The 12883-nt window shown below is 36.1% G+C and overlaps 1 protein-coding gene across 2 annotated transcripts in view; it reads left to right on the top strand.

Annotated features, from left to right (window-relative positions):
* Window positions 1-12883, top strand: part of LOC120418658 (methylcytosine dioxygenase TET) — a 224238-nt gene that overhangs the window by 26565 nt on the left and 184790 nt on the right. The window lies entirely within an intron of this gene.

Genomic DNA, 12883 nt, shown 5'->3' with positions numbered 1-12883 from the left:
ATGTTCTACTTTTTTTTATTTCAGCTTTCGTTACTCGATTTAAGTCTTAGTCCAAAAATACAAAATTACAAAATTGTGTTTATGTGAAGAATGACAATATTTGTAAAGCTGCCAAAAAATGCAGAATATTAAAGAAATTTGCGTTATTATCCACCTGCTGATGTATAACAAATAATGATTAAAAGAGAGTCACAAGGAGTATAACATTAAATAAATCTATTATTTTTTTTAATTGATTGGTTTTAAATCATGTTTTCAACAATTCTTCAAAATATTAGAAGCGAATCAATTAAATTGTATTAATTAATGTACGCAGAATTTCTCAGTCCTTTCACATTTAGGGCACCCCATTTCCCCTACAAACCAACAGGAGTAAAAAATCAGTAGCTCCAAAAAGACCAAGAAAGAAAAAGAAGCAAAAAAAACAACACGACGAAACTTCATCTTTCATTTGGACAGAATTTTTCCTTCTTCCGCGACGCCGACGTTTGAACTCCTTCTTTTTTTCCTCCTTTTGCTCGACCAGCCTGAAGAACGGACAGCAGCCGTTTTTCCTTCACGGCGCAACGGCTCTCCCACAGGACACACAGCCCGGCCGGCTGTCACTTGTCTGGGAAAAGTTTTTCCTTTCGATTCTAAGGATCGTCTAACTGTTCTTTTTTTTAGTTAGCGTTTTTTACTTTTTCGTGTTGGGTGCTTCCACGATATACACTTTTAATAATACTTTTAAACAAATATTTTTTTTCTTATTCGTTTAAACTTGGCTCACCTGCTTTTACTTTTAAAACAGTTATTTTTAAATTAAAATTTAACTTTAAATTTGTAATTACTTTGAAAATTAATACTCATTCTGGTCCAAGCGCAGATCCAATCATTCGACCAGCTGTGAATGACTGGCCAAACTCAAAATTGACGAGCGCGAGTTTTCCCGGCATTTCCCACCTCCTCCTCCATCGTTTGCTAGTGTGTACGTGAGGAAAAGGAAGAGCCCACAAAAACAAAAAGCTTCAACCGAAAAGCAACGTGTTTTTCTTCTCGTCCTCGGCGTCGTCGTCGTGAGTAGTAAATTTTCCCCGATCGTGAACAAGGCTAAAAGCACGAACATAACCTCCTCAAAAAAAAACACGAGCACGAACCACGGAGAGCCGAGAACGAAAAACGTGGCGTCGTGCGGCGTCCTTTCTTGCAAGGAGCAGAAACCAACACCAGCTTGGACGATGACGACGCCTGCTTGGTTGTGTTGGATTTTCCGCTTTTTGTGTGTGTGAGTCTGTGTGTGCGGGAGGGTGTTTGGAAAAGTTCAAGTTCAGTGTGTTGCCGTTTTCCTCCGAAAATTTTCGGCTTCTTCTCGGAAGAGAGCGCGGGAAAACTGGGAAACTGCTGACACAAGTTGAGGTTAGAAAATCGTCAACCACTGGGCTGGAATTAGGAGCGGGGTGGGGGGGAGAATCGCACACACTCACACAATCTAGCATCGTCGATGACGATGACGGCGACGAAGTCGTCGTCAATGATTTCTGGTTTCCCTTCTTCAAGTCCACGGTGGATAACGTTTTATTTGGGTTTTTCTCTTGTTTTTCCGAAAGAGCCCGGCACGGGCTTCATTGTGTGGGTGTGGATTCTCTCTGCGTGTGTAGGTGGGTTGTTTTTGTTATGGTTTTTGGGTGTATTTTTATTTTTACGACGACGCCACCATTGTCGTTGTCTAAATCGCTTTCGTCGTCGTCCTGGTCTACTTCCATGTTGCTATTTATAAAACAATGGTGAGGGTGGTGTGGTGGGAGGGGAGGGTGAAGCAACACTGACTGCTGCAGGATTGTAGTTTCCGGTTTTCTGGTGACGCATCTGTGTGGGCTGTATAGGGGAGGGGAAATGCTGGTAGATTTTTAGAATATTCTCCAAGGTTCTGGAAACTATGGATGCAACATGAGAATTAGATTTCAAAAATGTTTTAGTTTTAATCTGGAATATTGAATAATTTAACGATAATGAATTTTTAAAATTTAAAAATATGACCGAAAATCGCATTTGACTGCAGCCAGTTTTTTCACAGCTCATTTCCAATGATAACAACAAAAATGGGTTTGTACACGGATAGAAATCTTGTAAAAATAACCGGTTACTCTATTTTTTAGAAATTTTAGAACATTAAAATGTTTCCAAAATCATCAACATTTCTCTCAAATTTGATGTTAATGTTTTCAAAATCGACAACATTGTAACTCGAAATCGTAATAATGTTGACGATTTTAGAAACATTTCAATGTTTACGAATTCAAAATCATAGAGTTACCGGATATGCTTGTTCTTAAAAATGATTTAGAAAATGCATTTATGGATGCCAATTAAACATGTCTTTCAAACTTTCATTTTGTAATGCTGTTGATAAAAACAGGAGCACTTAGAAAAAAATGAAATTTCATTCTCCGTAATTTTATATCAAAATAATTATTCAAAATAACTTCGTTGCTCGAGATATATCAAATCCAAGGTGGTTATTAACAATGAGGACATTGATGGAAATGATGTCAATCACACTTTTACATCATTATGAAACTGCAATTCATATAAGATCTATCAAACAACCTTCTTTGAATCTTCAAAAACTCTTCCTTAAAAATGTTTTTTGAGATAATATTGTGTTTCAACAGGAAACGTATTAAAATTGTATTACCATCATCAGAGGTGACATTGGGTCTGGGGGTGAGATTGTGTCGTACAAATTTCAACATATTTGTATGACCCAATCTAACCCCCCAGACCCAATGTCACCCCTAATGACGGTATTTGGAAATAAAATATTTTAAGATTTCGGTAAAAATTTAGCCGGGGTTTATGAAAAGATTTTTTTTTTGTACTGTCAGTGGGGGTGACATTGGGTCTGGAGGGGTGACATTGGGTCAAAGTGATTTTTTATGGATTTTAACATTTCTCTGATTCTTCTCAATGAAACTGAATTCTATTAAAAGGGTTTAAATTAAAAGGGTAGGGGACATCTTAAGATGACTTCGCTGAAAAAATCTCGTTCCTAGAACGAATCCTGTTATTTTGGCAGCTGTCTAAAGTTGAGATACGTTTTTGGCCAAAAATGACCTCTCAAAAAATCATTTTTCTAATATTTTTGTTGGAATTGCTCGAAAACTACCGAAATGTTTGAAAAACCTCCACTTCAAACATTGTAGCGTGTCAATACGATTCCCTCGAACAAGAAACACTGTTGGATGACTTGTTTTTACCATATCGTTGTATTTGAGCATCATTTTAGTTTCATTTGACCCAATGTCACCCCCTCTAAGGGGTGAAATTGGATCAATTTTCAAACTATTGGAATTTAAGGTAGTGTTCATCAAAATCCACCATATTTTGGGAAAATGTTAGTAAACTATCTAAGAACAAATCTACGTTGAAAGATTTTCGATGTTATTTAAATTGTTTTTGTTATTGAGAAATTACGAGAGGTGTATAGTTTTTTGACCCATAGTCACCCCCACTGACGGTTTTTAAATATAAAAAAATGGGATATACATTATGATTTCATATTTTGAAGATTCTTACTTTAAAAATAAACACATTTATATTTTTTTTGCTTAGATTGTATTATACATTTCATAACATATAGATTTTTTTGTAGTGAAAAATAAGGCCGATGCAAATATTTTTCAAAGTTTTTGTCCCTCGGCTCTGGGCGGGGTCGAGAGGGGGGGAAGAGAGGCAATAACAAAATATAAAAATGTGTTTTAAAATGCATTTTGCACTTGTTCAGTTGTTTTGCAATCAGTTTTCAGTTTTAATAAAAAAAGTAAGATTTGACGAAAACAAAAAATTTACAAAAAAAACTTTTATGCGAAATTGTAAAGTTTTTTGAAAATATTTTTTTTGCCCTTTGATTTTTCGGGCCAACTTTGAAGGGGGAGGTAACAAAAACTTTAAATAAAATTTGTACCAGCCTAAGTTCCTCTTAAAAAGAGATTATTTGTAGACTAATCAAAGGGAAATTAAAGAAAACTTATCCTTTCACTGTCAGATAATGTCATGCATACTACAAATGCAACGAAGAACAACATTAAAAATATCGAAGGCATTCAGAAAACTAAAAGTTTTCAGAGCCAAAACAAAATCATAATAAACTGTCCTGATGAAATTGAGGATTAAATCACTTAAAAGTATCAGCTAAGGCTTCTTGAACCAAAAATTTACTCGATTTATTCCAAAAATAAAATAGGCATTTGCAAATATTTTTCCCAGCTTTTGTCGCTCTCAAACATAAGTAAGACAATGCATTTTGTAAAAAAAAACTATAAATCATATTTTTTTTTTCAAAATGATTCTTTTGCGTAACAATATATCCCTGTAATCATTGAAAATTGAAGAGAGGGGGAAAGAGCTAAAAAACTAAATTCATCAATTTATACGACAGTACCGCAAAATCAAAAGGCAAATGGTATGATAGATGTTACTGTGGTGTCAAAAGGTAAAAAAAATCTTCGGATATTCTTGTTTTATTTTTCAGTACTGGGAACTCCACTAAGATTCCAACTAATTGATTGTCTAAAACAACTTTAATCTTAAATAAATTGTATTGTTATACATTACAAAATCGTAGGAAATTACAGAATTCCCACAAAAATAAACATTTAATTCAAAACCTCAACTAACGTTTCGATGCCTCTGTGCTGTCTTGTACTAAGCTGGCTGGTTTTCCTATCTAGTTAGTATAAGAAAGAACAAAGGCATCGATTTATTGAATCGCCTATTTCAAGCAAAATCAGCCTCCTTTCAACGCCCACAGGTCATTTCGTGCATTTTCCGCTCATGATTCTTTCACAATCACACCAAAAACATTGCTCACGATCAGCACTGCCAAAAGCCCAAAGTCCTGTGGCTTCACAACAGTTTGCATCGCCTATCATAAATTATCCCAATTCAGAGCTTTCCCCCCTTTCCCCTCCACAGCACCCACATACAAAAATCCGAAAATGAATTCCCAAAACCCCCCTTCCACCTCACCATCGAATTTGTTTTCGTGAAAAAGAAAAAATAAAACTTTTATCGCGCGACCACGCTCCGGCGGCCTATCGTGAATGATGGCGAACCGATTATCCGCGTCCAGCGCTGCGCGCCCCTGCAAGTAGGCCACCCCCGAACCAACACAACACAAAAAAAAACAAATCAAAACAAAAACAACAACGTGCTTTCACATGCGGGGCGCGCGCGAACCACCCCCACGCCACGTGTTTTTTTCTTTTTCCTTTCCTGTTTTGAGGTTATGTGTGGTTGTTGTTGTTTTCATATTTCGTGCGTGCGTGTGCCGTCGTCGTGTGAGCCCCATTCATTTCCATGATTATCGAACGTAAATTTTGCGCCCAAACTGTGGTAAACACGAGCAGCTTTGCCCCAGTAGACGCCACGTGAATGGAGACCTCCCCCCCTCCAAACCCTCCCTCTTGAATAAAGAACTCCCCACCTCATTCCACGTGGTAGTCTAGGGCTGAATGGAGCGCCAGGAAATCTCGCCAGCGCCAGGGAATAAAATATCAATTAATCTAAATAGCTTTTTGACGTATATATTTATGTTTATGTTTTTATCAGCAGCTCGATATGGGCGGCCTAATCGATGAGTTGGGGCTTTGCTCACCCGCGGGGAAATCATTGCAATTGATTTCGGGCTGGAAGAGTTGTTTTTCACCGACTTACGCACCGCCAAAGTGGCGAGTTGGAGCAAAGATGGCGTCCCCGCTAGCTGTCAAACTATTTATGTCTTTGTTTCTGCACTTCAACCAATTAAAGTCGCAAATTAACATTGTAACATGTTTTGCTCACTCCTGAAGCATGCATTGCAAAAACTTTCAGCCAAAAAAAACTAACTTTTCACCAAGTTATTGCCCACCAAACTTGCGAGTCGACGCAAAGATGGCGTCCCTTCGGCGAGCTGTCAAGCTCGCGCCCATTGTCTTTGTGCTTAAGTGAATTCACTCAGTAATTTGTAGTACGCTCGACAACAACAACAACAAAAAAGTGTGCTCAGCGAATGATGTCATAATAATTAAAGGTGTACAATTTCGCATTTTTATGACCAAGGACGAACAAGTGGCCGCTGGAGCACGAAGCAGGAAAAAAGCTAATTAGGCGACGGCCATCTTTAATGTATTCATTGCGCGGCGAAAGTGAGAGTGAGAGGGGGAGAAGCGCACGTTGCGTTTCATGTTTTGTAAAATTTAAATGATTTTTTTCTTCCTGTGCTTTTGAAACAGTTGAGAGCACTTGCGTTCTGGAGCGACAGTTGTTACGGAAAGTCACTTTTAAAAACTGCGAGCAAAGTTTGCGATTTTTTGTCACCGATGTTACGCTCACACTCACACTCAACCACCTTGCCCCCGCGGAAGTAAGTTAGGAAAAACATAATTTGAATAAAAGCCGCTTGCGTAATGAAAAAGTGACCCAATTGAAAAGAAATTTATGTGCTCTTTGTGTGCGAGCTTGTGGACGAAACTTTTCCTCCGCAGGAATCAGCACTGGGTGCTTTTTTATCCTTCACCGAGTGTATTGTTTGATGCGCAGTTTTTTGGTGGGATTTTTTTTTCTTCAACCGTTCAAAGTAACTTTCTTTTTGGTCATAGTGCGAATAAAGAAGCCGGCTCAACAGAGGACACCGCAAAAAATTGTTGCCAAAACTTGCGCCCGGAAAGTTTTATAATTTATTTCGGAAACTTTGTCGGAGCTTTTTTGTGCGCTCTCTAAACTTGTAGAGAAAATGCCACCTTATTTTGCGAGAAAAAGTGCTTTCGCGCGGTGACATGGGAGAAATCCTGTCTAACTGTCGAAAAGCTGGAAATCGGGATTTGGTTTTTGTTTCTGCTTGGGAAGTGGAATGATTGCTCATCAATTCAACTAATGAGCTCCATAATTTAAGCTTAACTTAAGTGCGATTCGTAACATCTTAATATTGGAGTTCCACAAACTTAAAAATCCCTTCAAATTCAAAGACGTTTGAAAAATCACCTTGGAAAATATATTGAATTTCCAATTCGATCACCGTCGCGACGTCCCATCGCAAAAAAAAATCTCAAACAAGCCTCCCACAGGATTCCAGAGGAAGCAACCTTAGATGCTCATCCCCTAGTTTGCATCTTGGTATACAGATCCAGAACATTGAAAAGTAAGGCACTGAAAAGTTTTAACCTCAAAATCGAAGCTTTGAACAACAGTGAAAAAAAAAACGACAAAAATCAAAGTCTAATATTTATTTCTAGAATTTAGTAATAATGATGGTTCGCCAAAAAAAATGCCAAAAATTTAGATATTTACGTCAGGAAATGTTTACATTAAGATTGAGCAAAATACACTCTTTGTTTACAAACTCACTATAACCCATTTACATTGTTTTGCTAGAGTTATTCGATGATATTCTTATATATCAGGCCAGTGTTGCCAGATAACAAGATAGTAATTCAAATACCAACTCAAAAATAAATAAGAAGGTAAAGATTCCACTTTGGTTAAAATTTTTGGCTAGTTTTCAAAAGGTCATAAGCACCAGTTGTAAACAAAGCCGTGTTTCAACAGGTTCTTGGTCATTTTGTGAAATATCAAACTCAAAAATAGTTTGAGCTGTTCATCTGCACGTCCTTTAAATGCTCTTTACTGAGAAACAATGAAAATTTGATATGTTTAAGAGCAAAATCACTAAGTGTCGGTGGACGCGATGTCTGTGCCTAATCATTCAAGAAATCTCACTGACAATGAAGTTTCTCAAGCCAGTGTTGCAAGATCTGTAAAGTTTATGATCAATCGAGATCAAAACGAGAGAAAATTGTTAAAAAAATTTGACATTTGATCGCGATAGCTCACGACAAGGTTGCCAGATGACTCACATTTTAGACTAATCGAACAGAGGAGAGGAAAATGATATCGAAAGTTACTTTTCTTCAAAATTTACGGTGTCTGGCATAGAAAACCTTTTTTTTTGTTTTTTTGGATCTTAAAATCTTTGATATTAATTTTCACAAAAACAAAAAAAAATGTTCTTAGGCTTTCTAGGCCCAGTGAAAAACTTTGATTTTACTAAAACATGAATTAATTCCCGTCACAATGTCCTGAAGCAAACAAATATTGAGTTCAAGCTGTCACTGTCCCTGCGAAATATGTTTTCTGACAGCGGAACCAGCTATAAGTCCCGTAACAAAAAAAAACTTTTGCTAGAAAGAGAAAGCAGATCTGATGCAAACAATCCAACTTCTGTGGTTGATGATCCATCAACTTACATTATCAGCACACTTGTGCAAAGATGAACCTGATGGCCGAAATTGGATTTAAGTGTTTTTTAATTGTTAATAATTTTAACTGGGACTGTGGAGTCGGAGTCGGAGTCGGAACCGGAGACGGTGGAGTCGGGTATTTTTAGCGACCTGGAGTCGGAATCATAAACACTCGAATAGCTGGAGTCGGAGTTGTAGTCGTCAAAATTCTAGTCGGAGTAGGAGTCGAAGTCGAAAATTTCTGATAAACCCGGAGTTTGAGCTAGTGTCGGAGTTATCTAAAATTTAACAAAATTTATGAATTTATTCATTGTTGAATATTTGATATCATGCAGGTCCTCAGAACATTTACAAATTTATTTTACAAATTTTACATTTATTTTTAGAATCGAGAATTGGTTCGAGAAATTTATCAGATGTCATTTTTATATTTTTTGAAGCATTTTGATTTTGATTGGATAGTTATAATTGTGTTTTTAATTATGATCACTAAATGATAACCTGTTAATCATCTCTTACCCATGTTTTTTTGTAACTCATAAAATAGTAACAATTATGGTTGTGAAGTTATAATTCTGAAAAATATTCAATTGATTCTTGACTGACTCTTTTTGCTTGTATTTATGTATTCTATCAATTCAAATTTGACCAAAAGTTACCAAACTCTTGCTGAAAAAAAAAAGAAAACTCACATTTTGTCAATATCATAAGTTTGAAATACTAGTTGTAACATTTTAAGAGTTCTAAAATTAAAACTTTTTTATTTATAAAATATTTCAAAATTCTTTTTTTTAAGGATTATTCAAAACTATTTCAAATTCTTAATGTCCTAATTATTCCGAAATAAGGCAAAAAAAAGTTATTTGTTTTATTATTCTAAAAATTGTTATGGTTGGCTCTTAACATTTGAAAAAATGAACACCTAATTTTTTTATTGTTCCGGAAATTTAAAAAAAAACTATTAAAAAACGATAAATTAATTCTCTTGAAATTATGAAATAAACCTTGTTTTTCTTTAAAAAAATATTCAAAATACTTAAAATTTAAAGCTGATTTTTTTAATTTTTTAAATACTATTAGAATTTAAAAAAATCACTTGTCTAGAGATTTTTTTAATTTCCAATAAACATAAGAAACAAAATAGCTTAAGAGGCAGTATTTGTAAATATTGCTCGGTTTGTTCTAGAGGTCGTATCGAGGTGCTCCGATTTGGATGAAACTTTCAGCGTTTGTTTGTCTATGCATGAGATGAACTCATGCCAAATATGAGCTCTCTACGACAAAGGGAAGTGGGGTAAAACGGGCTTTGAAGTTTGAGGTAAAAAAAACCTAAAAAATCTTAAAATTGCTCGCATTTCCGTAAAACTTCATCAATTCCAACTCTCTTAGATGCATTCGAAAGGTCTTTTGAAGCACTTTAAAATGGGCCATAGACATCCAGGATTGGTCTGAATTTTTCTCTTAGGTTTTGCAAATAACTGTCAAAAATAGATTTTTTTAAAACCTTAATATCTCTTTCCAACAGCCTCCAACACCCATACTCCAATAGGTCAAAAGATAGGTAATTTCATGGACTATAAGCCTACGGTATTAACTTTTTGGCCAATCGCAGTTTTTCTCATAGTTTTTCGATTTTTCTACAACAAACAATTTACAACGTTAGTTTTTGCCCTGTAGGCCTCCATAGCGGCACTTTTTGGTCTCAATTTTGTCATATTCGGAATCCTCGGACAATTTCACGTAAGTTAGAAGTATTGGAATTGTAATTTTGATTTAAAAAATTATTAAATAAAACATTTTTGAAAAAAGAAATAGATTTTATTTACCCTATGACCAATACGTCAAATGCTGTATCAAGTAGGCGAAAAACTGTTTTACCCCTAATCCAACAAATTGTTAAAAAATATTTTAATTCATTCAAAATTGCAATTTTTCCAATCAAATTTACAACTCCAATACTTCTAATTTACGTGAAATTGTCCGAGGATTCCGAATATGACAAAATTGAGACCAAAAATTGCCGTTATGGAGGCCTACAGGGCAAAAACAAACGTTGTAAAATGTTTGTTGCAGAAAAATCGAAAAACTATGAGAAAAACTGTGATTGGCCAAAAAGTTAATACCGTAGGCTTATAGTCCATGAAATTACCTATCTTTTGACCTATGGGAGTATGGGTGTTGGAGGCTGTTGGAAAAAGATATTAAGGTTTTAAAAAAATCTATTTTTGACAGTAATTTGCAAAAGCTATGAGAAAAAGTCAAGCCGATCCTGGATGTCTATAGCCCATTTTGAAGTGCTTCAAAAGACCTTTCAAATGCATCTACGAGAGTTGGAATTGATGAAGTTTTACGGAAATGCGAGCAATTTTAAGATTTTTTAGGTTTTTTTTACCTCAAACTTCAAAGCCCGTTTTACCCCACTTCCCTTTGTCGTAGAGGGCTCATATTTGGCATGAGTTCATCTCATGTATAGACAAACAAACGCTGAAAGTTTCATCCAAATCGGAGCACCTCGATACGACCTGTTACACATTGGTGAAAAACTCGCTCTTAAAGGACTTTTGAAAAAATTCTAGATTGAATGTTTGTAATAAATTATCAAAATTAAAAAAATCCAAAAAATCTGAAAATTTTTAATGATTTTTTTTTTTTTGACTTTTAAAACATCTAATAATACGAAAAATTCTCAATAATTCTTATATTTCCAAAACATTTCAAGAAATTTGAAATAATATATAGATTTAAAAAATTTAAATAATTTCCAATTTTGCAAAAAAAAATTTTTTTTTTCAGGTATTAAGTCTGTTGAAAATATTCTCAAATAATTCTCAAGTTATAAAAAATACAAATCTCTTCCAGTGCCTCCAGTGCCGCGGTAAAGGCACTTTCCAATATCGCTCAAAGCGTGCTGACTGAGGCGAGCGGGGTTGTTCAAATTCACCTTCTTCCGCCTGATTTCGTGTGAAAAACTTGACATGTCACTCACAACATCGCGCGCAATCCGGCGACGTGCCCCGAATTCCACGCGTCCTCATTTTCACGTGTGTCATCCCGACTTCTCGACAATATTTTTTAATATTCATGGGTGAGTTCACCTGAATTTGATGATGTATCGAACGCCCTCTCGTCGTCGCATGTGATTGCTTTCCACTTTCAATTTTCCACCCCGCACACCCGAGTCTGGCAACACTGTCTTGCTCGCAAAAAGACTGCGTCTTTCTTTTTTCGGCGTTTCCGAAATCCTGGAGGAGAAAATATTTGCTTTTCATGACTGGGATTAAAAGAAGAGGGAAAAAATCGCGGCTTTTCGAAACCTTAGGAAAGAAGGAAAAGCCGCCAAGACGTGTTTGTCTATTTGCGGAGACAGCAGCGAATTTGAAATCTTTTCGTCTGCGCACCCGCCCGCGTTTGAATAATTGGAAAGCCGGTGGTGGTGTGTTTGGGAAATCGGGAAAAGCTCTCCGGGCTGTGTGTTACTTGCGCCAAACAAAGTGCCATCAAGCGCCCGGACGAGGTGGTTGGAAAATGAGACGAAAGCAATTTTCTAAATGCAAAGTGTTTCCAGACAACCGGAGCACAGTGGGTAAAATCAAAGATTATGCCGCCATCTTTTGCCGATTTTTAGGAATAAGCCTGAATGTAGGCAATACCTAAAATCATTGTTCACCAAATATTTCACAAATTTCTACCACAGTGCAAAAAAAAACCCTAAACCTAATCCTCACGCACTGATCTCGAAGAGAATCGAGTGAAGAAAAATCGTTCGGCTTCGCGAAAGTATTTGAATCACGTCAAATCGTTACGAGTCGAAAGACTGAAGGTGAAGAGCCAGGTGCTTAGTTGAATCTAACCTCCAAAAATAAAGAAGCACGTGATCTAGGATAAAAATAAAAATTCACTTCACCGAAGATAACAACTCGACTCGATGGCAGCACTGCGGTTGTGGTTTTTTTGCGGGAAAAGTCGGTTTGGGGAAGGTGCGAAAAAATAAAATAAATTGTAAATTGAAAACGTAACTCATGCGAAATATTATTTTCTGAAATTCAATTTTTCCGGGCGCTCGTCGTACGGTGGCGACGATGTCGTCCTCGAGGAGGAGGTTCGATGTACTCTTTATTGGAAATCGCAGTGGATTGCGTCTGGAGTTTTTGGGGTTTAAAGTTGATGCTTCCGGATTGATTTCTTTAAGTTAGAATCTTAGAAACTCTTTTGAAACAATCCCAATTTAAAATTAATATCTCATACACTCTTACTCACTTCTCATTTACCTTAGCGGCTTTATTATGCACCCTCCACCGTTCAAGTAACAAGGAAAACTCATATCCTAATTTGCAATGGAACGTAAATTCGCATGAAATTATCACACCTACCCCCAGTTCCGAATAATTGGACGAAAATTATGGTACTCTTATGAATTTTCAACATTACCAATATGGTACTCTTCTAATATTTCTTATTTACTCCCCTCTGCAAATTAGAATTCAAGATGATAAAGGCATGATTTAGATTTAAAATATGAAGCAGAAGGTATTTTATGCATTCTTTCAGCAGAAAGAAGATAACCGGAGAAAATTCACTTTCATATTTCAATGTATCTCAATGTATCACTTTTCTAAAGAATAACAAAC

This window comes from Culex pipiens, chromosome 3 (genome assembly GCF_016801865.2).
Source record: "Culex pipiens pallens isolate TS chromosome 3, TS_CPP_V2, whole genome shotgun sequence".
NCBI classification, from domain to species: Eukaryota; Metazoa; Arthropoda; class Insecta; order Diptera; family Culicidae; genus Culex; species Culex pipiens.
This window is presented reverse-complemented; position numbering and strand designations above follow the sequence as displayed.